This window comes from Artemia franciscana, chromosome 7 (assembly GCF_032884065.1).
Source record: "Artemia franciscana chromosome 7, ASM3288406v1, whole genome shotgun sequence".
In the NCBI taxonomy this organism is placed as follows: Eukaryota; Metazoa; Arthropoda; class Branchiopoda; order Anostraca; family Artemiidae; genus Artemia; species Artemia franciscana.
In genome coordinates, this window is record NC_088869.1 from 37,595,451 (window position 1) to 37,617,586 (window position 22,136).

A 22,136-nucleotide genomic window follows, 5' to 3' on the forward strand; every position below is an offset into this window, starting at 1 on the left:
ATTTCCAGTGTGGACTAGACTTGAAAACATACACATTATATAATTGAAATCTTCATTGTTGAAAACCCTGAACTGGAGGTTTACATTCTCCTATCGTGGATACAGAAGTAGCTGCGATCCCGGTAAAGAGCGAACTGCGAACCGTTCGAATCTGAATTATTGAAAAGTATTTTCAAAGAAACTTTCGATTAAAAAAGAAAATGTTCAACTGACGTAACAAATTATTTTATAGCTTCAATTTTTATTCGGAATAAAAATTATTTTATGCGGAATAAATTATTTTATAGCTTCAATTTTTATTCGGAATAAAAATTGTTGATCATTTAGAAAAAAAGTCCGGACACCCCTCAATATTGCATTCGTAATAAACCCATTGACTATGTTTTTGTCTCGCTTATTGAACAACAAAAATTGTCGTATTTTTCCATGAACAAAACCAATGTGTCCCTTTTTCTCTTAGTGGTAACAGGCTATTGAAAAATCAAAGAAAGATAGACAAGGAGTCAATTCTTTGGCTCGCTTCTAGCATTTATCTTCAGAGAAAGGTTGGCCTAATGCTAAATTACTTACCTAGATCCCAACCACCCTCGTTGAATGTTTGGGACACTCCCCCTGCTAGCTCATGTGTGACGGTTCAGTATATTACATATGAAGATATAGGAGTTGTTGTTTGGTTCTACACACATCAATTGAGGCCATTTGGACTTACCCTCCCTTATATTTTAAAGTACTTTTTTTTTTTGTGTTTTCGTTGAAAAAATTACTCCCTTTAGATTTTGAGAAATAGTTTTGCCCTCACCCCTAAATTTGCATGAATTGACGTGCCTCTATGTTTTTGGCTCAGATTTTCTAGTACTGCGACTTTCTTATCCGTTCTTTGAAAAAATTTTAAAAACAGGGATTTTTACTTTTAAAGTAAAGAGTAACATTAAGTCTCTTGTTTATTGCAAGCGTTTATTTTTCTATAAGCGTTATTGGCATTCAATGTGCTTGAATTGAAATTGACATTGGATTAAAATTTAAATTAAAGAACCCTATAATTTTACCCAAGGGAAGGAATAGTTCAGAACAGGGTCATAATTTAATAATTTGCTTACACAAATGGTAGTGACCAGGTGCCATCGTGACATGCACCAAATACAGATGGGAAGTGTGTTGGGGGGCTTTAGATCCGTGCCTCCTAAGTAGAATTTTTGCAATTTTTCAAACAATTTCTTTTTTCAAAATAATTTGATTATTTTTGACTGTTTCTTCGCAGCTCTGCCCCTTTCGTCTGGAATATCGGCCTCCTAAAATTTTTGTGCACTCTGTGTACCCTCTAAAAGCTGTTTTGGGGAGAGAGCTTCCCCCATGTCTAGTCGCCTTGAAATGCTCGCTTTTCTTTGCAAAGAAAAAAACATGGATTGTTTTCATATTTTCTTAATAATTGCACCCTGACGATTGCAATTATCTTGTGCCTATTGAAGCAATCACCTTTAGTACACAACTCAAGGCCGTATCTATGGGGGCTTGGGGGTTTGAAGCCTCCCCCCTGAAATGTTTGTCTGACTCTTAAAAACGTATCGAAAATGCTTATAAGCAAATTTTTGATGCGTTTTATAAAGTACTGTTGTGTAATCCTCCACTCCCGATCAAAATCCTAGATATGGCCCTGGTACAACTGCATGCATTACTCACTTTATGTATTTCCTCAATTTATAATTGTTCTTAACAACAGCTTTTGCCGTCAAATAGATAAGATTGCAATGCGCAATCCTTTGAGCATATACGTAATCAACAGAGTTTTTGTGCCGTTTGAAACCACTTGTAATGAAATAAGATATTTGTAATGTAGGCCTTATGCCACATGTTCCTATGGTCCCAGTATCAAAGGTTCCCGAATTTCTTCCATGCAGTGTGTGAACGAAACGAGACTAAACAAATTCTTTTGGAGAAGACTCTCTCTTAATAGGAACTAAATGACTATCAGAAATAATCATTTTTTTAAATAATCTGAAAATTGTTAATACAAATCGAAATCCAGAGATTGTTTGATACATTACGCACTCAACCATAGCAATTCCGATGTACTGGAATCGTCGAATTATTGAAATGTTGCCAAATTTTATTCGAGGTGCTCATTAAAAATTCTTTTTTTGATGCCTTTTGTTGAATCTGTGGCTTTGTTGATATTCTATTAAATAAGCTATTTCTGTATGCTTAGAAAACAAAAATAAACGAAAAAAGCACATATGAAAAAGTTTGAGAATGGTTTTACAAGAGTAGGCAAAAGGCAATTCCTGAAAAATAAAAAAATAGAAAGAAGACAGAATATAGCGGTGTTGATTGAGATACGATGACTCTAGATAGCAACTACAAGCTGCATAGTTGGGGAACTGAAGGCCGAAGAGACGTTAAAAACAGCCATACGACCGAGTTTTAAACGATTGATGCTCAACTACTTGTGTTCCGCAAGTTTTCAACTAGACGTTAATAACAAGGTACACCTATCAACTATGGTTCATACCAATTTACGAGAAAAGATGCTTGAGAATTTCAACAGCGACCGAATACGTTTTGCTAATAAAAAACTATAGTTGATGAAGTCTTATAACAAAAGCCATGTAGGCCTAATGTAGGAATAACACGGAATATTAGAACTTGTATTTTTAGCTTGAAATTAATTTTTATGAGGTTTCTAAATGACCAATGTTGTTTGTTTCAGTGTCAAAAGTTTTATTCCTTAAAAAAAAATATATATATAAGTGTGACTATGTTCTTGATAGGGAAATTCCAAGAAACGGTACTTGTTACCATTCACTCTCAAGAAGGAACATACACAAAAAGTTTGCTGAATGTACGACCTATGAACACCGGTTTCATAGTCACAAAGACAAATAACGGGTGACAGAATGCATTGGACTAGTATAATTTGAACTATATATTTGCACATTAAGGGTGGGGGGCTGGGGTAAGTTTAGGTTAGGTTTTTTTATTTTATTTTATCGTGTGACTTAAAAAATACAAAAGAATTAAAATCTGAGCAACGAATTTTTGTCACCTTTTCTGAAATTTATCGTCTAATCTACCAGTTTTGTTTATTTCAGTGTCAAAAGTATTATGCTTTAATTGAATAATTATAAGGGTGATTATGTTCTTGATAAGGACATTCCAAGAAATTTAGTTACAAATTTCTCAAATTTCGTCTTTTGACTTATAAATGCAAAAGAATTAAAATCTAACAATCAAAATTTTCACGATTTTTCATAAAAAGTAAATAATTAACAGCAAAAATACAGGCTCGATTAATTCAGCCATTCAGGATTAAAACACATTCCGTGTAAAAGACAGGGTCTAAGTTAGATAGACCAAGTGTGGTTATTTCTGTTCTATAGATTTTTGATGTCATGGAAATTCTTAAACATAATAATAGAACTTTTGTGAGGTACATGTCCCCAGTCTCTTAAAACGCAACGGGAGCAAGTTCAGAAAGGCTAAGTAGCAATTCTATTTTGGAAAAATAGATAATTTTTCATTTCATTTAGTATTAAAACACATTCCATAAAAAAGACAGGGTCTAAGTTAGATAGACCAAGTGTGGTTATTTCTGTTCTATAGATTTTTGATGTCTCGGAAATTCTTAATTATAATAATAGAACTTTTATGAGATATATAACCCCAATCTTTTAAAACGAAATCAGGGCAAGTTAAAAAATTCTAAATAACGATCCTATTTTAGAAAATCGTCTTAGAAAAACTTCCAGGGACTCAAATCTTGAAGTAAGAAGAAAAAAAAATTCAAACGAAAGTAGAGATTGTCGTTATCATTTCAAATGAATGTAATTAGACCTAAAAAAAATATAAGGGGGTACCCACTTATATTTTTACTACTACTACTACTATGAAATCACCGCAGCACCAAGCTGCCTGAGGTTAACACAGCAATGGACGCTCCTCCTCCATCCAGATCTTTTCAAAGCCTCCCTTTATACATCCTCCGAGGAAGTTCCCATTTTCCTTAAATCTTTCTTTGCGACATCCTCCCATCCCAATCGCGGATAACCTGCTTTCCGTTTAGCCCTGAACGGCTAGCCGAAAAGGACAATCATTGGCAATCTGTCATCCTTCATCCGATGCCCTAGCCATCTAAACCTTTCTCCCATTATAGCCTTAGAACCCTGGAAGCCATTTCAAAAAGCTATGCAACAAAATCTAAGAACATAGAAACAAATTCAACTAAGTGAGCTCTTTCATTCTCGAAGCATTATGATAAAAAAAAAAGAAGCTACAATTCTTATTACATTACAAGACGATTAGAGCATTACTTCTTGAAGTTTGGTGATTAAAAGTTAAACATTTGTTAGATTTTTCAGCGTTAAGAACAACAAGTGTGCTAAACGACCTCAACAGCCATGCTGTAGGCCTATAATCTAAATATCATCCCCTCCCATAAATGAAATCCTACGTACCTGCCTGGTTGTACATCTGTTGGGAAGATCAGGCTCTTAGGATTATCACGTCAATAGTAAACAATTGAACTCTATTTGGTAATTGGAATAATAAGTGCCCTGGAATCTGGGAAAATCTAGGATTAGGGTGGGCTATGTCCCCTCTGTGCTCCTCCACCTCCACCAGCGCTGTTTCTGTTTATATAAGCATGTTAATGTTGCCTTGTCCACTGTATTCTCAATATTTTTGTTCATAGTTGAGCTGGAGGACATATCTTGGAAAGCTGGGAGATTATGTGTTAAAAATGCATGTTTGAGGCTTCAGGCGTTCTTCTTTCCTCCTACCCCCTTCCTTAACAGTGGTGCCTCCAAATGTGTACTTAGACATAATGTATTGAAGGCTCAAAAGAGTCAGCGTTATTAAAATCCAGAACTTTAATTTGAAGACTTATTTGATTTAGCTCGTGTTTTTCCTTTTTTCATCCTCTACAGTTTGCCTTCGTTGAGTTTCATTGCTAATTTACTTCTATTTTTAATTTTTACGCGATTATTTTCAAAAGAAAAAATTCTAAATGAAACCCACTTTTTTATATTGCGGAATGTTACTGTGTAACATATTGCCTTGGGTTGAAATTTTTAAGTTGATTACTGCTAGCCCCTGAAAGCGGTATGTACACCCTCCAAATTCATTTCATCAAATTCCCCCCGCCCCTGTGAAAAAATGTGACTTTCATTTGCCAATGCAATGCTGTTGAGACACTGCCTTGTCATGATTTAAATTGGGCAGTCTGTACTTTTTAAGAGAATATTATTATTTTTTTTTCTAATTTCCAGACACAAGAGATCGTGCCTCTGCAAGTGTCTGCCAAAAAATTAACCGGATCTAGGTGCTTGACTAAAAAGAGCCATTAAACATTTGCGTAACTTATATTACAAAAATGCAAAAATACAATAATATAGTTTAGGTCAGCTTTCTTGAGTAATAAAAACTACTTTATAGGTTTCTTAGCGGTATCGAGTTTTGACATGACGGTGGTCATAAAATTGCTATGATATAACCCTCACAATAAAACTCGGAGGATAATGGTTGGGTATTTTTTTTTAATAAAGGATAGAACGAAAAAAGGAAGTTTTAGTAAGAAAATTTAGCATTTGTATATTCTTTTATAGGGGGCATTGAGGTGCTAAAAGAAAAAACAAAAACAAGTAATATAACGTACAGTAGAGCATAAAGATGCCTTTTGTCAGGTAGCTTGTTCATAGAGAAACGTCAAACCCCAAAAATACCCTTTACCTACGTTACCCTTGTAATAAATATAGCAAAAAGTATTAAAAAAACAACTAAAATCTCTTTAATAATAGTGTCAGATATGAATTACTCATCGTGTGTTAATGCTGTGTGAACACTAAAAACCACAACGATCGATATCAATTCCACGCACTACAAATGATCATGAGCTTTTAGATGCCAAATTTCTAACTAGTCTTTTGAAGGCTGAGCTTTTGATGCTTATGAATCTGTATGGTTTCAAATAATTTATACACGGGATAGATACACCATGGGGATCCTTTTTAAAATACATACAGTAGCCTAATAGTTCACTGTCTCGTAATGATTTCTTGCAAGTCCTTGTATCATGTAGAATATTTTAACGCCATCCAACTTCTGATTCACTGACAAATACAGTTTTTGCTCAGTAAAGTTAAATTGTTTTTTTTTAATGTCACGCTTTCTATTGAATGTAAAAACTGCAACAGTTACTCAATTACTCCCAATTGTTAGCTAATAATGTCTAAAGTTTGCTTTTTGACCATATCCAACGCAAAAATTATTTTTTTATGAATTTTTTCCTAATACAACTTTTTGCACTCGTTTCCAAAATTTGATCAGGTATGTTCAAACTATAACAGTTCTGTTATACAACATCTATTGAAAGTTTATTGTAAACCATAAAACAAATATTTATTAAAATTAAAAACAAACTTTTAAACGTACTACGGATGTCCTCCGATTTCATAGTATATTTTGATTGTAAAGTCAGAATGCAGTTTAAAAAGAAATGTTATGATCACGCATTTTGGTTTGAGTGATAAAATTTATTATAATTAAAGAGCAATAGTCATAAAAAAAATGTATAAACCAGACCTGCCATTTGGAAATCTTTTCACACTTGTTTATGGCAGGACTCAATATTTTTGTCACTTAGCCTACTACGTATATATATCTATCTATATATATGAAAATAAGTTGTTGTCTGTGTGTCTGTCTACTGACGTCATGTTTGTGTGTCGACTGACGTCATGTTTGTCAACTGACGTATCTATCTATATATATAAAAATCTATATATATAAAAATAAGTTGTCTGTGTGTCTGTCGAGTGACGTCATGTTTGTGTGTCGACTGACGTCATGCTTGTCGACTGACGAAATTACAGACCGGGACATCGGGACACAAATGACGACCGGGACACCGGGACATAGGGAATATAAATGACGACCGGGACACTCAAAGAGAAAGCGACCGGGACACAAGGAATGTTCGATTAGCAATCACCATCAACAAAGCACCGGGACACAAATGACGACCGGGAATGTAAATGACGACCAGGACACTCAAAGAGAAAGGACACTCAAAAAGAGAAATTACCGACCGGGACACCGGAACACAAATGACGACCGGGACAAAAATGACGACCGGGACACAGGGAATATAAATGACGACCGCGACACTCAAAGAGAAATTACAGACTGGGACACCGGGACACAAATGATGACCGGGACACAGAAAAACAACAACAACGGGGACGCCGGGGGGTGCAGGGGGATATATAAATGACGACGGGGACACATGGAATGTTCGATTAGCAATCACCATCAACAAAGCTCAAGGGCAATCATTAGAATAATGAGGTATAGATCTGAATACAGATTGTTTTTCCCCTTGGACAATTATATGTTGCATGTTCAAGAGTCGGTAAACCTGACAATCTATTTATATGCATAGACAATGGGACAGCCAAGAATGTTGTATATTCGCAAGTTTTACGTAGTTAAAATATATATATATATATCTATATTCACAGGTGGGACACAGGGACACAACTACAATGGCGCGTAACTAATATGGCGCGTAACGACCTACGCGCGCGGGGGGGCCCCAACACCACCAACTAGGTGTTGGGGTGGCGCGAAGCGCCATCCCAACAGCTAGTATCTATATATATAAAAATAAGTTGTCTGTGAGTCTCTCGAGTGACGTCATGTTTGTTTGTCGATTGACGTCATGTTTGTCGACTGACGAAATTACAGACCGGGACATCGGGACACAAATGACGACCGGGACACCGGGACATAGGGAATATAAATGACGACCGGGACACTCAAAGAGAAAGCGATAAAAAAAACTGAAAAAGGTAAATGTATTCAAGCCGAAGTAGCTGAGTTGGTAAAGCGTTATGTTCCAGGTTCTAGGTCCGAGAGGTTCCAGGTTCGAACCTTGGCTTTAGCATTAATACAAAAGAAGAAAAAAACTAAATAAGAAAAAAAACTAAAAAAAAAAAAAAAATTAAAAAAAACTAAAAAACAGGTAAAAACTACTAAAAAAACTAAAAAAGCCGAAAAACTAAAAAAAAAACAAAAAAAGGTAAAAAACTAAAAAAGAAAAAAACTAAAAAAGGGTAAAAAACAGCAAAAAACTAAAAAGAAAAAAAACTAAAAACAAATAAAAAAAACTAAAAACTGAAAAAGAAAAAGAAAAGTAAAAAAAGGAAAAAAATGAAAAATAAAGGAGAAAAAGAAAACTAAAAAAATAAAAATAAAAAAAACTAAAAAAGGTAAAAACTACAAAAAAAAACTAAAAAGAAAAAGAAAAAACTAAAAAGCTAAAAAATAGGTAAAAACCAAAAAAAAACTAAAAAGAAAAAAAGGAAAAAACAAAAAATTTATTTCATCATATACCAATTCAAAAACGAATGTATATACAGACCGGGACACAGGGAATATAAATGACGACCGGGACACTCAAAGAGAAATTACAGCCTGGGACACCGGGACACAAATGACGACTGGGACGTGTGTGTCGACTGACGTCATGTTTGTCGACTATAAATGACGACTGGGACACAGGGACACAACTACAACAGGGATGCCGGGGGGCACAGGGGGAAATATAAATGACGATGGGGACACATGGAATGTTTGATTAGCAATCATCATCAACAAAGCTCAAGGGCAATCATTAGAATAATGAGGTATAGATCTGAATACGTATTGTTTTTCCCATGGACAATTATACGTTGCATGTTCAAGATATATATATATATATATATATATATATATATATATATATATATATATATATATATATATATATATATATATATATATATATATATATATATATATATATATATATATATATATATATATATATATATATATATATCTTAAAAAAGAAAAAAAATGGTATTTTTATATTTCAATAAAAAATAAACCTAATAGGAACCTTCAACTGATACTTTCAGATGACATATCAACAGGACAGAGTTTTTTAGGTTTTTTTTCAGAGATTCCCATGCATCACACAGAAGTGATATCTAAAGCTAGTGTAAAAAAGAAATAAAAGGAAAAATTTTACGTAAAACAGCACGCAGGTGGAGGAAAAACACATTCCTCCCCTGGCTGGTCTTCAGGTTCCAATTCCTCTTGATACAGTTCTATTGAAAATTTTTTTTAAAGTTACATGAAATTTTCGATATTTCAGACCCAAGATGCACTTTTGCGAAGCTTAAGACCCATTGGAAAACTTCATAACCTTCTTAATTTTGAGTATTGGCCGCAATCGATACAAAGGAATTTGAGCTCTTGTATTCCCAGAGCTTTTTTAAACATTCTGAATTTTTGGCACGCTGGTCAATAATCAAACACTTCTTGATAACGAACTGTCAGTAAGGAGTGACCTGACACAATAGTAACTAAAACTCTAAAGAAACGGAATTTTGATACCAAATGGTACATCAAAAGAATTGGATTTTATATTGATTTAAAATGTATAAGTTTCATCAAGTTTAGTTCTACTCATTAATAGGTACGAGCTTGAGAAAATTTGCCTTAGTTTAAAAAAAGGGCGGAAAAGCCCGCTAAAAATCATAGAACTGTAATGAAAATCACACCATCAGATCCAGCGTATCAGAGAAAGTTACTGTAGAGGTGTCAGTGTCCTATCTGCAAAAATGTGGAATTTTGTATTTTTTTTTTTGCCAGAATAAAGATCACGGATGCGTGTCTATTTGTTTTTTTTTTCTAGGGGTGATCGTATCGATCCAGTTGTCCTAGAATTTTTTGAGAAAGCTGATTCAAACGGAAAGTTAAAGTTCTAGTGCCCTTTTTAAGTGACTGAAAAATTGGAGGCCCATTCCAGCGCTTATTTTTTTCCCCAAATTCACCGGATCAAAATTTTTGAGATAGCTATATTTTTCTGCATAGTCAAAAAATCTAAAAACTATGTCTTTGAGGACGACTTAATCCTCCATTGTTCCCCGAGGAAAGGCTGCAAGTTATGAACTTTGCCCATTGTTTACATATAGTATTGGTTATCGGGAAGTATGCAAATGTTTTCAGGGTTTTTTTTTCTGGTCAGGGGGAGAGGGTTACGTGGGAAGATCTTCCCATGGAGGAATTTTTCATGGGGGTGGAGAATTTTCCATGAAGGGGGTGCCAAATTTCCCAGTATTATTTAAAAATGATCAGAAATTAAATTTAAAAAAAATAAGTTTTTTTAATCAAACAGTTCTGGGTAACGAACTGTAGCAAGGAGCGACCCGGCTCAATAGTAACCAAAACTCTAAAAAATGGAATTTTGATACCAATAGCTACATCAAAAGAATCGCATTAAAACTTAAAACGAACAGAAATTACTTCATATGTGAAAGGGGCTGCTTCCTCATCAACGCCCCGCTCGTTACACTAAAGTTTTTTACTGTTTTAAAAAGTAGAGTTAAGAGAAAGAGTCAAACTTTAGCGTAAAGAGCGGGGCCTTGATGAGGAAGCAGCCCCTTTCACATATGAAGTAATTTCTGTTCGTTTTAAGCTTTAACGTCGCTCCTTACTTTCCGTTAAAAAAAACTTTTGTCTAATTGAAAGAAAAGGAGCAACATTGAAAATTAAAACGAACAGAAATTATACGTATGTGAAGGGGTTCACCTCCTCGTCAATACCTCGCTCATTACGCTAAAGTTTTTTTTTAGTACTTTCATAGAGCTATTTATTCTAATTAAACGGCCTTTGTGATTCAGGGGTCATTCATAAAGAATTAGAACAAATTTGAACTTTAGTGTAAAGAGCGAGGTATTGATGAGGGGGCGAACCTCCTCATATACGTGATAATTTCTTTCCGTTTTTAAGTTTTAATGTTGCTCCTTACTTTCAGTTGAAAAAAACGACTTTATTTAATCTGGATAAGAGGGGCATGCAACAAATGCCAAAAAACTCCCTATCCTTCTAAAAATTACACTTCTTCGACAGGAATATATTTCTTTAAAAGTTGTTTGTATAAATTCAAAATAGCTATAGAAGTCCTTAATTTCAATGCTTCCTAAATTCCCTGTCAAAATAAATAACAGCGTTTTGTCATCGAAAAGTCGCACTAAACCTTAGAGCAAGGAGTAACCTGCCTTTTCTAAAGCCGTTGAATTTAGCAATGAAGTCTGTTTGGCGGAGTTTCTTGCCGATTTTTTTCTATTGCCATGTCGTTCCATCGGCTGAAAGTTTTGCTCGTTAGAATTTTCTTTCTGTTTCTATATTTTTCTTCTACGAGTTTTAATGAGCAAATAATCCCCTTATATCGATATAGATTTCTAACTCTTATAATTATAAGGCAGACTTATGCCTTGCTCAGAATTATTGACATAATTTGCTATAAATTTGTCAATCGTTTCCAGTTTGCACTAAAATGAAGAAAAAGAAGAAAGAAAACGGACATTCATATATCGTCTTAATTTGAAGGCTAACTACTGAATTGAACATTTACCAGTGAACTTTGATGTTGTCACACATAAATTAAATATAACGGGGAAATTTCACTTATGATTGAATTTTTTTTTTCGAACTGTATGGGAGGTCTTCTGATTAGAGACAGAGACAAAATTTCGCCCTTTTTTGAGGGACGCAAAGGTCAATCTTTTTCCGGAGGAGTTGCAGAGAGACAAGTTATGCCATCAATGCAAAAAAAAATATTTCTCTGTTTTTCTACACTATAAATGACCACCAATTACAAGTAAGCCGAGTTTGTAGCCACTTAGAGGCCATGAGTCCACTGTTCCTGACCCAAAGAGTGTCCCTGGTTGAAGACAATGCTGTAACATTCCTGCATCCTGTCCTGAGAGTACTCGTTCAGTGACCGATTTCCTTTACTACAATGGGAGGGGGTCAAATGGGGCTTAACCATTTCTTCGCCGCGTTTTTTTTTGCATTTAGAAAGTTTCCATAATTTTTTTTTTCATTTTAGATAAACTGGCCTTTATTGGCAGTAACCTGTGGTGAGGAAAAGGCAAGGTCCGTGTCTAAAAAGCAATTACTTTGAGTGCATGATTTGAAAGTGGCCTTTCTGTTTCGCCAGCAAGCGTATGTACTCTTTTTTTTTCTTCTATAAGCAGTAATCAGCAAATTGCCCCTTTATAGCTTGCGAATATAGCTTTCTAACCTATTGCTCTTTAGATTATAAGGATTTTGTCTTAATTGTCCAATAAATTTTCCACCGTTCTAGTTTGCAATCTGAAAAAAGCAAAACAAGTAGAAAAAAATACGTTATTATTGTTGGTTAAATACTGAATTCAACACTTACGAGTGAACTTGGTTATTGTCACATATATTATCACTAAGCCGTCAATTTCACTTATGAGTAATAATATATTTTTTTTTTCTAGTTACGTGGGAAGTTTGGTCAAAGATGGAAACGGCATTTTATTCTTTTTTGGGGGAGGCACATCACTTTACATGAGGCTGCGAAAAGTCACTAATTGTATGCCAAAAATATAGCACATTTTTTAAACCATAAACAACCACCGATTACAAATAAGCTGAATTTAGGGACTCTTGGAGGTCATGACTTCATTGGCCCTCCCCAGATTGTGTCTCTGGTCGGGGATGATGCTACCACACTGCTGAATTTTGTCCTGAGAGTATCCTTTCGGTGATAGATCTCTTCCACTACAATGGTAAGCGCTCAAATGGGGTTAAGGCATTTGTTTTTTTTTTTGGCATTTAGAAAGTTTTCCTTGTTTTTTTTTTTTTTTTTTTTTTTTTTTTTTGTAAGTTGGATAGGCTGACACTCATTGGCAGTCACCTGTGGCGAGGAAAAACCTGGCCCGTTTCTAAAAATCAATTACTTTGAGGATAGGAGTTGAAAGAGGCTTATCCATTTTGCCGGCAAGTGTTTACGCTTAGTCACTCTCTGGAAACAGGCAGAACGCCTCTTCGCTGAAAAGGACCTTAACATATCTTATCAGCGGAAGAATGTGAATAAGTTAGTCAATTAGATTGCTGGATCAGTGTGATTTAGGATTCATAAGAGACGATACACTTTTGGATATACTAGCTAAAGCAGGTTTGAAAAGATAGGAACGAAAAATTGTGGCCAAATTCATGGTTGTTCACATCCTATAAGCTATTAAATAAATAAAAATCAAGCTTTTTCCACTAGAAGTAAGGAGCAACATTAAAATGAACAGCAATTATTCCGTACATAAGGGGAAGGGGAGAGCTCCTCAATACCTCGCTCTTCACGCTGAAGTTTTTAAGTGCTTTAGAAAAAACACTTTTTATTCTAATTAAAAGACCCTTGTGTCTCAGGAGTTGTTTTTAAAGAACTGGAACAAACGGTCAAACTGAAGCGTAAAGGGTGAGATATTGAAGAGGGACCATCCTCCCTTATTTAGAGGGTAATATCTGTTCGTTTCAAGTTTTGGTAAAATTCTAGTTGATTGACTTTTGGCTATCTTGGAAAGGACTTAGGTTAGGAAAATGAAACTTTTAGGGATGGGTCTAAAGACTAAAGCATGTCCCGGGAAGGTATTTTGAAGTACCCACTTCCACTCCTTCTCCCTCTAGAGGGTCCTGAAATTTGCCTACATGACAGGTTTTTTTTCAAAATTTAGCAAATGTATTTGCATATCTTTAAACCTTATAAATTGGGATTGAGCAAAGTTGTGAAGCTGAAAACTATTTGTTGTACTTCATTCAAGCAGAAGATCTATTTTGCAAGTTTTCAGTTTTATAACACACATATTTTTAAAGGTCATGAAAGGTCAGGGCCCTCTAGAGGGAGAAGGAGTGGAGATGGGTACATACCTTCCCGGGTATGTTTCACACTCAAAATACCACCCCGGGACATACTTTAGCCTTTAGACTCATCCCTGGAAGTTTCATTTTCCTAGTCTAACCCCTTTCCGAGATAGCCAAAAGTCAATCAACTAGAATTTTACCTAAATCTTAATGTTGCTCCTTGCTTTCAGTTGAAAAACAACTTTTTTTTCGTTTCTGATCGTCTTTCAAATACTGCCGGAAAATCTGCCTCCCTCCCCCATGGAAAATCTCCGCAAGAAAAATTGCTCCGTGTTAGATCCCCCCCCCATGAAAATTTCTCCAATACTATTCCATCCTCACTGTAAATTCTCTCGGAAAATGTCCTGTGGAGAATTAAGCGTGGCAAATTCTTTTAAGCCTACTTTCATTACAAAAAGATTTGTTTTTTTTTTTGATCGTTTTTCAAATCATGCTGAAAATCCCCCCCCAAGGAAATTCCCTCAGCGGAAAATTTCCTCCATGGAAAATTTCTCTAGTGGAACCCCCCTTCCCTCCACGGGAAAATCCCCGAGATAATTTTCCTCGGATAATTCCTTCGGAAAATCTCCATTTGTAAAATCGAATCGCCAAAGAGAAAATAAGACAAATAAAAAAAAAAATCGCACAGGAATTCTGGCAATTTCCTCTAAAAAAATTTACCCTTTAAAGTTCACCTCCGGAAACTTCACTCTCCATGGAAAAGTTGATGAGGCCGATTTTGACTCTAGTTTTTTTTCAAGGAGTGCTTTATGAAATGGGAGAGCCGAAGGAGACTCTTTTTGGGTTCCAAGTTCTGTGAAAAATTTAGACGTAAATCCTTTTTTTTAATGTAAAAATGATCCAAACGAAGCACATTTTTTACTGTAGCATTCAAAATTAGTAAAAAAAAAAAAAAATAAAATAAAACAAATGAGAAAGTCTAGTTTTGTCTTGTGTTTGTTTCCAGGTCAATGAGTTTTCATATTTTAAATGGTTATCCCACTAAATACATAATTTTCTGTGATAAGTGGTTAAGTTATGTTACGGTAAACATAGCCTTTCTCACTCAAACAATACCTTTACACGATCATCGTGTCAAATCCTTACAATCACTATAAACAAACTATTAAAAATTTAAGAATGCGGAATATAATTCCAACGTCTGATGATTTTATTATAGTTATTACAGTGGGATGGATTATGACGAAAAGACAACATGAAAGGTTTTCTAGGAAATGTTTATTAATTTATTTCAAAATTTTTTAATTGCCCATCCAAAAATTCCATTTTGTTGCTGCTAAGTTGACTTTCGCATAATGAACATCAACTTACGTAGTGTAAAATCAAACAGTTTGTGGTAACGAACTGTAGTAAGGAGCGACCCGGCTCAATAGTAATCAAAACTCTAAAAAATGGAATTTTGATACCAATAGCTACATCAAAAGAATCGCATTTCAATGTTGATTTTAAATATATAAGTTTCATCATGTTTAGTCTTACCCAAGTTACGAGCCTGAGAAAATTTGCGTTATTTCAGAAAATAGGGGAAAACACCCCCTAAAAGTTATATAATCTTAACGAAAATCACACCATCAGATTCAGCGTATCAGAGAACCCTACTGTAGAAGTTTCAAACTCCTATCTACAAAAATGCGGAATTTTGTATTTTTTGCCAGAAGGTAGATCACGGATGCGTGTTTATTCGTTTTTTTTTCCCCAGGGGTGATCGTATCGATCCAGTTGTCCTAGAATGTTGCGAGAGGGCTAATTCTAACGGAAATGAAAAGTTCTAGTGTCCTTTTTAAGTGACCAAAAAAATTGGAGGGCACCTAGGTCCCCTCCCACGCTAATTATTTTCCCAAAGTCGACGGATCAAATTCTGAGATAGCCATTTTATTCAGCGTACTCAAAAAACCTTATAACTATGTCTTTGGGGATGACTTACTCCCCCACAGTCCCCGTGGGAGGGGCTACAAGTTGCAAACGTTGACCAGTGCTTACATATAGTAATGGTTATTGGAAGTGTACAGGCGTTTTCAGGAGGATTTTTTGGTTAGGGGCAGGGGGTTGAGAAGAGGGGGATATGCTGGGGGAACTTTCCATTGAGAAATTTGTCATGGGGGAAGAAAATTTCCATGAAGGGAGCGCAGGATTTACTAGCATTATAAAAAAAAAAAATGCAAATTTCATTTTAATTATTCCTCTGCCAAGAGCCAAAATCAAAACGTGCATTGATACAAAAACGTTTAGAAATTAAAAAAAAACAAGTTTTTTAAACTGAAAGTAAGGAGCGACATTAAAACTTAAAACGAACAGAAATTACTTCGTATATGAAAGGGGCTGCTTCCTCATCAACGCCCCGCTCTTTACGCTAAATTTTTTACTGTTTTAAAAAGAAGAGTTGAAAGAGTCAAACTTTAGCGTAAAGAGCGGGGCGTTGATGAAGAAGCAGCCCCTTTCATATACGAAGTAATTTCAGTTCGTTTTAAGTTTTAATGTCGCTCCTTACTTTCAGTTAAAAAAACTGTTTTTTTTTTGTTTTTTTTAATTCAATATATAACTCGACTGTATTTGTACTGCCTATATTACGCCTATATTATACTACCTTTGTACTGCCTATATTACGAATAAAATTTGCTTTGCAAGATAACATAAGCGTGAAACCTCTATTAATAACATTGCCTCAAGTGTAGGATAATGGCACTCTTGTCCGAAGCTGTTATTTCCCCCCTCTTTTTCTATTAATTAAATGGACTATATTAAAGACTAAATAATCAAAAGTTGGTACGTAGCCTGACAAAAACTAATCTATAACGCTTTTCATAGTCTTACGCCAGCTGTCATATCAGTAACTTTCAGTATACAATTAAAACTATCTTAAAAACATAAGCATAAAAATAAGTATAATTTCAATAGCCACAAGCGATTTAATAACATTGTCTCAAGTTGTCCAAAATTATTATTCCCCCCTCCCCTTTTTTTATTAATTAAATGGACTATAATAAAGACAAGAATTTTCTGTGTAAATGGAAAACTAAGCTGAGACAGCGGTTCATAGATTTTTTTAAGTTTCTCTTTGTAAGTTAATAATATTAACTAAGCACAAATGCTGATGACAATGATAAGTAATAAGTCTATTCAAGCTGAGGATTTGCATCGTAAAGATGCTGTCTTCCAGAACGAATTTAGGTTATTCAAACTTCAACTACCCGTCATTTAATTTTCTACTTAAAAATTTCTTGCCTAAATTTGGAGAATATTAGCCGCAACAAAAGACTGTAAGCAATCCAAAATATTCTTTTACCAGTTTAACCGTAAAATGGGAAATAATAATTTTGGATTTGAAACAATAGAGGAAGTATTCGAAATAACTTTCAAGTTTATTTCTCTGATGCTATTTTAAAGGGACATTAAGTTTTGAATCTGGTGAAGCTGGTGATACGGTTAAAGTTTCCGCTCGGTTTTTTAGGCTGAAGCTTAAAAGTTATTTTTAAAACGAGCGCTAAGGTATTGGGGCCATATTTGTTGTCTCACAAAGAAATCAAAATTTATTTTTCTCAAAACAATCTGAGTCAAATTTTCTGTTTTGAATTTATTCAGTCGCATAAGGGAGTCAGATAATTTGTTGGAAATTTCATTTTTAAAGCGTTATTCGGTTTTTCTTTTGGAAAGAATTGTACACTTAATGTTGTGACTTTTCGTTTTTTTACAGCTTCGGGATGTATCTTCGAGATGGCATGGAAGGATTGTTGAAAACGACTTGTTAAAAACAAATAAAGGGGAAATATTGAAAATTAAAACTAACAGAAATTATTCCGTGTATGAGGGGGACTGCTCCCCTCTGAAACTCAGCTCTTTACGCTAAAGCAGGGTGGTATCCAGGATTATTCTTTTCGGGGGGTGTTTTACAAAATAAAATTTTCTTCGTTTTTTTTACAAAGAAACTTGAAAACGCATCAAAAATTTATTTACATTTATTTTTGCTACGTTTTTACGATTCGGAAAAAACATTTAACTCCCTGGATACGGCCATGCACAAAAGTTCGGCCTTTTGTCTCAATTCCTTAAGAGCTAACACAACACAAGGGCCTTTCAAACACGTTCTTTTAAGCACAAGGGCCGTTGATATGGGATAAAGAGTTTTGTTTAAACCAATATAAAATCTCATGGTCTAATGGATACCGCTTCTAAACCCCGTGTCCTTTACGCTTAAGTTCTACTGGGCTTTATAGTGTAAGGGTATGTTCGAGCAGTCGTTTTTAATAATCGAGAATGAAAGTCATACTTTAGCCTAAAGAGTGAGGTTTTAATTTGATTTCTGATCGTTTTCCAAACCATGCTTAGGCCTCTCCGAGATATAATGGGGGATACTGTCCCCATGCCCCCCCTACTAGCTGTTAAATTGTATAGATCAATGCTTTTACATTGATTGGATGTGTCCTACATCGGTAGCGTAGAAATTTCATGAGGATCAACACATTTCTTTGATAATTAATTCCTTGTATGTAATAACAAGTGATGAAAGTGATCGAATGCATTTGAAAAAAATAAATGGCTGTCTAAGGTGTTCCTGTGGCGTGATGTTGACTCAGTCGACAAGTCTCATCGTTTTCGTACTTGCTTTTAACTCTTGCTGAAGCAGGTATGACTTTAGAAGCCCAACACTCCACGTCGTTAGTATTTGAAACTTAAACTTTATCTAGAGCTGTCGCCTTTCCATCTTGTTTGTGTTTGTTTTTTACAATCAATTTGACAGCGTCCTTGTTTTTCTCGTAGTGCATCTTTTTGTCAGCTACTTGTTTAGCTCGACTTTCATATTTTTTTCTCCTTCGATCTTATGCTGCCATTCCATCCGCCGTCTACTTTCCTGTTGGTTTAGATATTATAGAGACAGTTTATTCCTTCTCATTAAATATTTCTAATTATAAAAAATAGTGCCAAACTAATAAACCTTGTTTATGTAAAACGGGGGTTTTAAGAAAAAAATAAGCTGTATTGAAAATAACTTGAACTTTTTTTTTTACAAGAGCAAAATTATATTCACCAGAGTATATATTTGAGTTTTCAATCGATAGAAACTTGATCCTTCTGGGGCAAATCGTGGTTTGGTCCCACTATACGGCAGAAAACACCACTTTCCCGTGGTATAATTTTTTTAAACGCATATGCCTTTTTTGGGGTATTTCCCCCTTTTTGAAAATCAGGTAACTATTCTCTGACCGGTAGCTTTGGACGGGTAACTATTTACTTAATGAATTTTATATATTTGGAATCAGCGCGTAAAGCTAATTTTTTTGATACATTAATTTTTTCAAATTCCCTTTTTTAGACTTTCCGTTAGCATTAGTCGGATTCGCTCCCTACTTACAGTTTGTTACCACGAACTGTTTGATTTTGCGTTGTCCAGACTGTCCCTGGAAGACCTTTGTTCTGAAGCGCTTAAAAGTCGAAACATCGTCGTGGAGGATTTTTTTTTTCCTAATGCAGAAGCTGGAACTGGAAGACCTAATCCTAAGCTAGTCGGGATGTGAGCTGACTTTAAATGTAGGATTCAATTCAACTCCAGTGTGTCGATGCAGTAATCGCTAAAAACCGACACAACAGATTTATATGTTGGTGTTTTTTCTCTCATTCATAGGTTTTAGAACTCAATTCTACCTCCTCCGATACCAAAGGATGTTGAGCCATCGAAAAAAAAATGGTTACAAAGCTATACTGTTGAAATCTTCGGCGTCAGAAAAAACGAAAGTGACTCCCATAAATCCTAGCCTATTTGGTCATTTATATAAATCTAATATTTATGACTGGTGATCTTCTTTGGAAACTCATTTAGGGATTCAAACCATTCCTTTTTTGATGTTATGATTTGTCACTGAGATTCTCAACGCATGCATACAATGGTATTCAAATGTTTTGGTAGGAATGCGTTTGAGGCGGTCAAAAAGTCCAAAACAGATTTTTATATGTTTTTGTGTATGTGTATAGATGTCTCGCTTCAATTTATTTTTTGGGGAGGGGGCCACCACTCCTTTGCCTTGCTCCCCTAACATAGTTGTGATAAAAGTCATACTATTCGTGACCAACCCCACTACATGGTAAATAAAATTGTGCCACTCGTAGCAACTTGTTTTATAAAGTACGTCAAAGTGCGTGGCCATAAGGAAAATATCTGTCCCTTTGCTGAAAAGGGACAACTTAATTAATATGATTTCTATTTGAAAACAATACATTTTTCGCAATATGCTGGGAAAACCAAATTGCATAGTACTTATTTTGGTATATGCGGCGATGAATAAGCATCCAAAATGACTTTTTGGAGTAGTGAAAATAATCATCGCTTCAAAACAGACCCCAAAATGGAGTTTGATGACTGACTTATACTATAGTTTTGAGACACTTTAAGACCTTGTCACCTGAGGTGGATTATTTTTAAGATGACATTTACATGCATTTATATATATATATATATATATATATATATATATATATATATATATATATATATATATATATATATATATATATATATATATATGTATATAGTGCCAAAACTTGGAGTACAGGTAGTTTACGAAACATCATTGCCAAGGTGATCAAATTGCCAGAAAATTAAATGTCAAACATGACATTTTCATTAAGTATGCTCTCATGTGTTATGAACTAGCTTACCCGTTGTGCGTTGCTGCGATCTCAAAAGAAAGAAAATCCGAGGAAAATACCGCTCCCCCTCCCTCAATCCGGAACATTCCTCCTGGAAAGTTCCTTCCTGCAGAAAATTCCCCCGTCAAAATAACAAAGGTTGTATTTTCAAATTTAAAAGTATTTGAAAAATCCTCCCGCTGACAATTTTTCCTCGAGAAAATACGCCCTGCGTAAAACATTTCCGTGGAAAACTCCTCATTCGTGGAAAATCCCCTTGGAAAATTTCTATCTCCCCACTAGAATTTTCCGCAGAAAAGAATCCCCGCACAATAATTCTCCCGACAATCCTCCCGTGGAAAGTTTTTCGCACGTATAAGATAACAATGATATTTTTAAATTGGATTTGTAAAATCACGTTAGGAGTATTAACTTACCCGTCGAACGCTGTTAAATAAATAGTATCCAAAAATAAATATATATATATATTTCTATATATATATATATATATATATATATATATATATATATTTCTATATATATATATATATATATATATATATATATATATATATATATATATATATATATATATATATATATATATATATATAATATATATATATATAATATAATATATATATATATATATATATATATATATATATATATATATATATATATATATATATATATATATATATATATTATTTATATATATATATATATATATATATATATATATATATATATATATATATATATATATATATATATATATATATATATAATATATGCCCCTATAAAAAAAATTAGAAATGACTTCAGAGGTAAACAGATATCTCTGCCTCGATTATCTTGAATTGACACATGGGAGATTTTTTATCTGGGGGTTTTTGAAGCTCAAAAAAGGGGCCTTCTAGCTTAGAGACCTAAAACCAGTCTGATGGGTTGCCCCATAACATATGTTTTCCTGTCAGATGTGGACAAATTCATTACAAATGATCAAATAAACATGCACAAACAACCATGCATAATTGACCATACACATACTTCATTTTTCGAAAAGGAAAACCTAGTGAAAGTACGATTTAATAAAAGTAATAATGTTGCCAGTGGCTCATAAAATATATTTTATGCGTTCTTACCTTTACATATAGGGCGTCAAAGCTTGTTGAAAGGCTTCAAGTATTGCATCTAAAATGCAATAGGCCAACTTAATCAACGAATAAATTAGACTTTAATCACAATTTACAATTTCGTCCAGGTAATTAAGGCTTCTTTTTCCGTTCAGTATTTTCTCATATTTCATGTGACCTCAGCTTTGTTGTGAATAATAGATGATAAAAGATTTCTCCTTTTATTCTTTAAGTATTATTTGGAAGCCTTTGTTAGTCCCTTAAATTCTTCCACTATTCGACTGTAAAATCATGAACAAAGAGTTTAGTTACTATAATACACCTTTTTTGTTTATTTCCAACCCTTATTTATCTGAGTCCTTGATCGGGTTTTCTCGTTTCTCGTCCTACTAAAATCGAAACCAAGAAAAGCAATTTGAGAGTAGACTCCGGTTTCTTTTGTGGAACTGGGAAAAGGTGCGGAAAATCATTTAAATCAATGCTATTTTATTTTGACCTATTGTCCTTATGAACTTTGGAAGACTTTGGGTAATATAAAAATCTCAAATGAATATCCCTGAGTTAAGTCATCATTATTAAGCTTCATTAAAATGTACCGACTGAACCAAACCC

At 34.4% G+C, this 22,136-nt stretch overlaps 1 protein-coding gene across 10 annotated transcripts in view; it reads left to right on the forward strand.

The window, feature by feature from the left end:
• Window positions 1-22,136, forward strand: part of LOC136029234 (connectin-like) — an 82,976-nt gene that overhangs the window by 42,367 nt on the left and 18,473 nt on the right. For 5 of the 10 annotated variants that reach the window (XM_065707457.1, XM_065707461.1, XM_065707456.1 and 2 more), the window contains one exon: window positions 11,933-12,048. The exons of 2 other annotated variants lie outside the window; for them this stretch is intronic. The gene's annotated coding sequence lies outside the window, so the exon portion shown is untranslated. Of the gene's footprint in view, window positions 1-11,932; window positions 12,049-12,350; window positions 12,642-12,868; window positions 13,031-22,136 lie in introns of those variants that run through there. 3 more of the 10 variants (XM_065707460.1, XM_065707464.1, XM_065707465.1) reach the window with 3 other exon arrangements.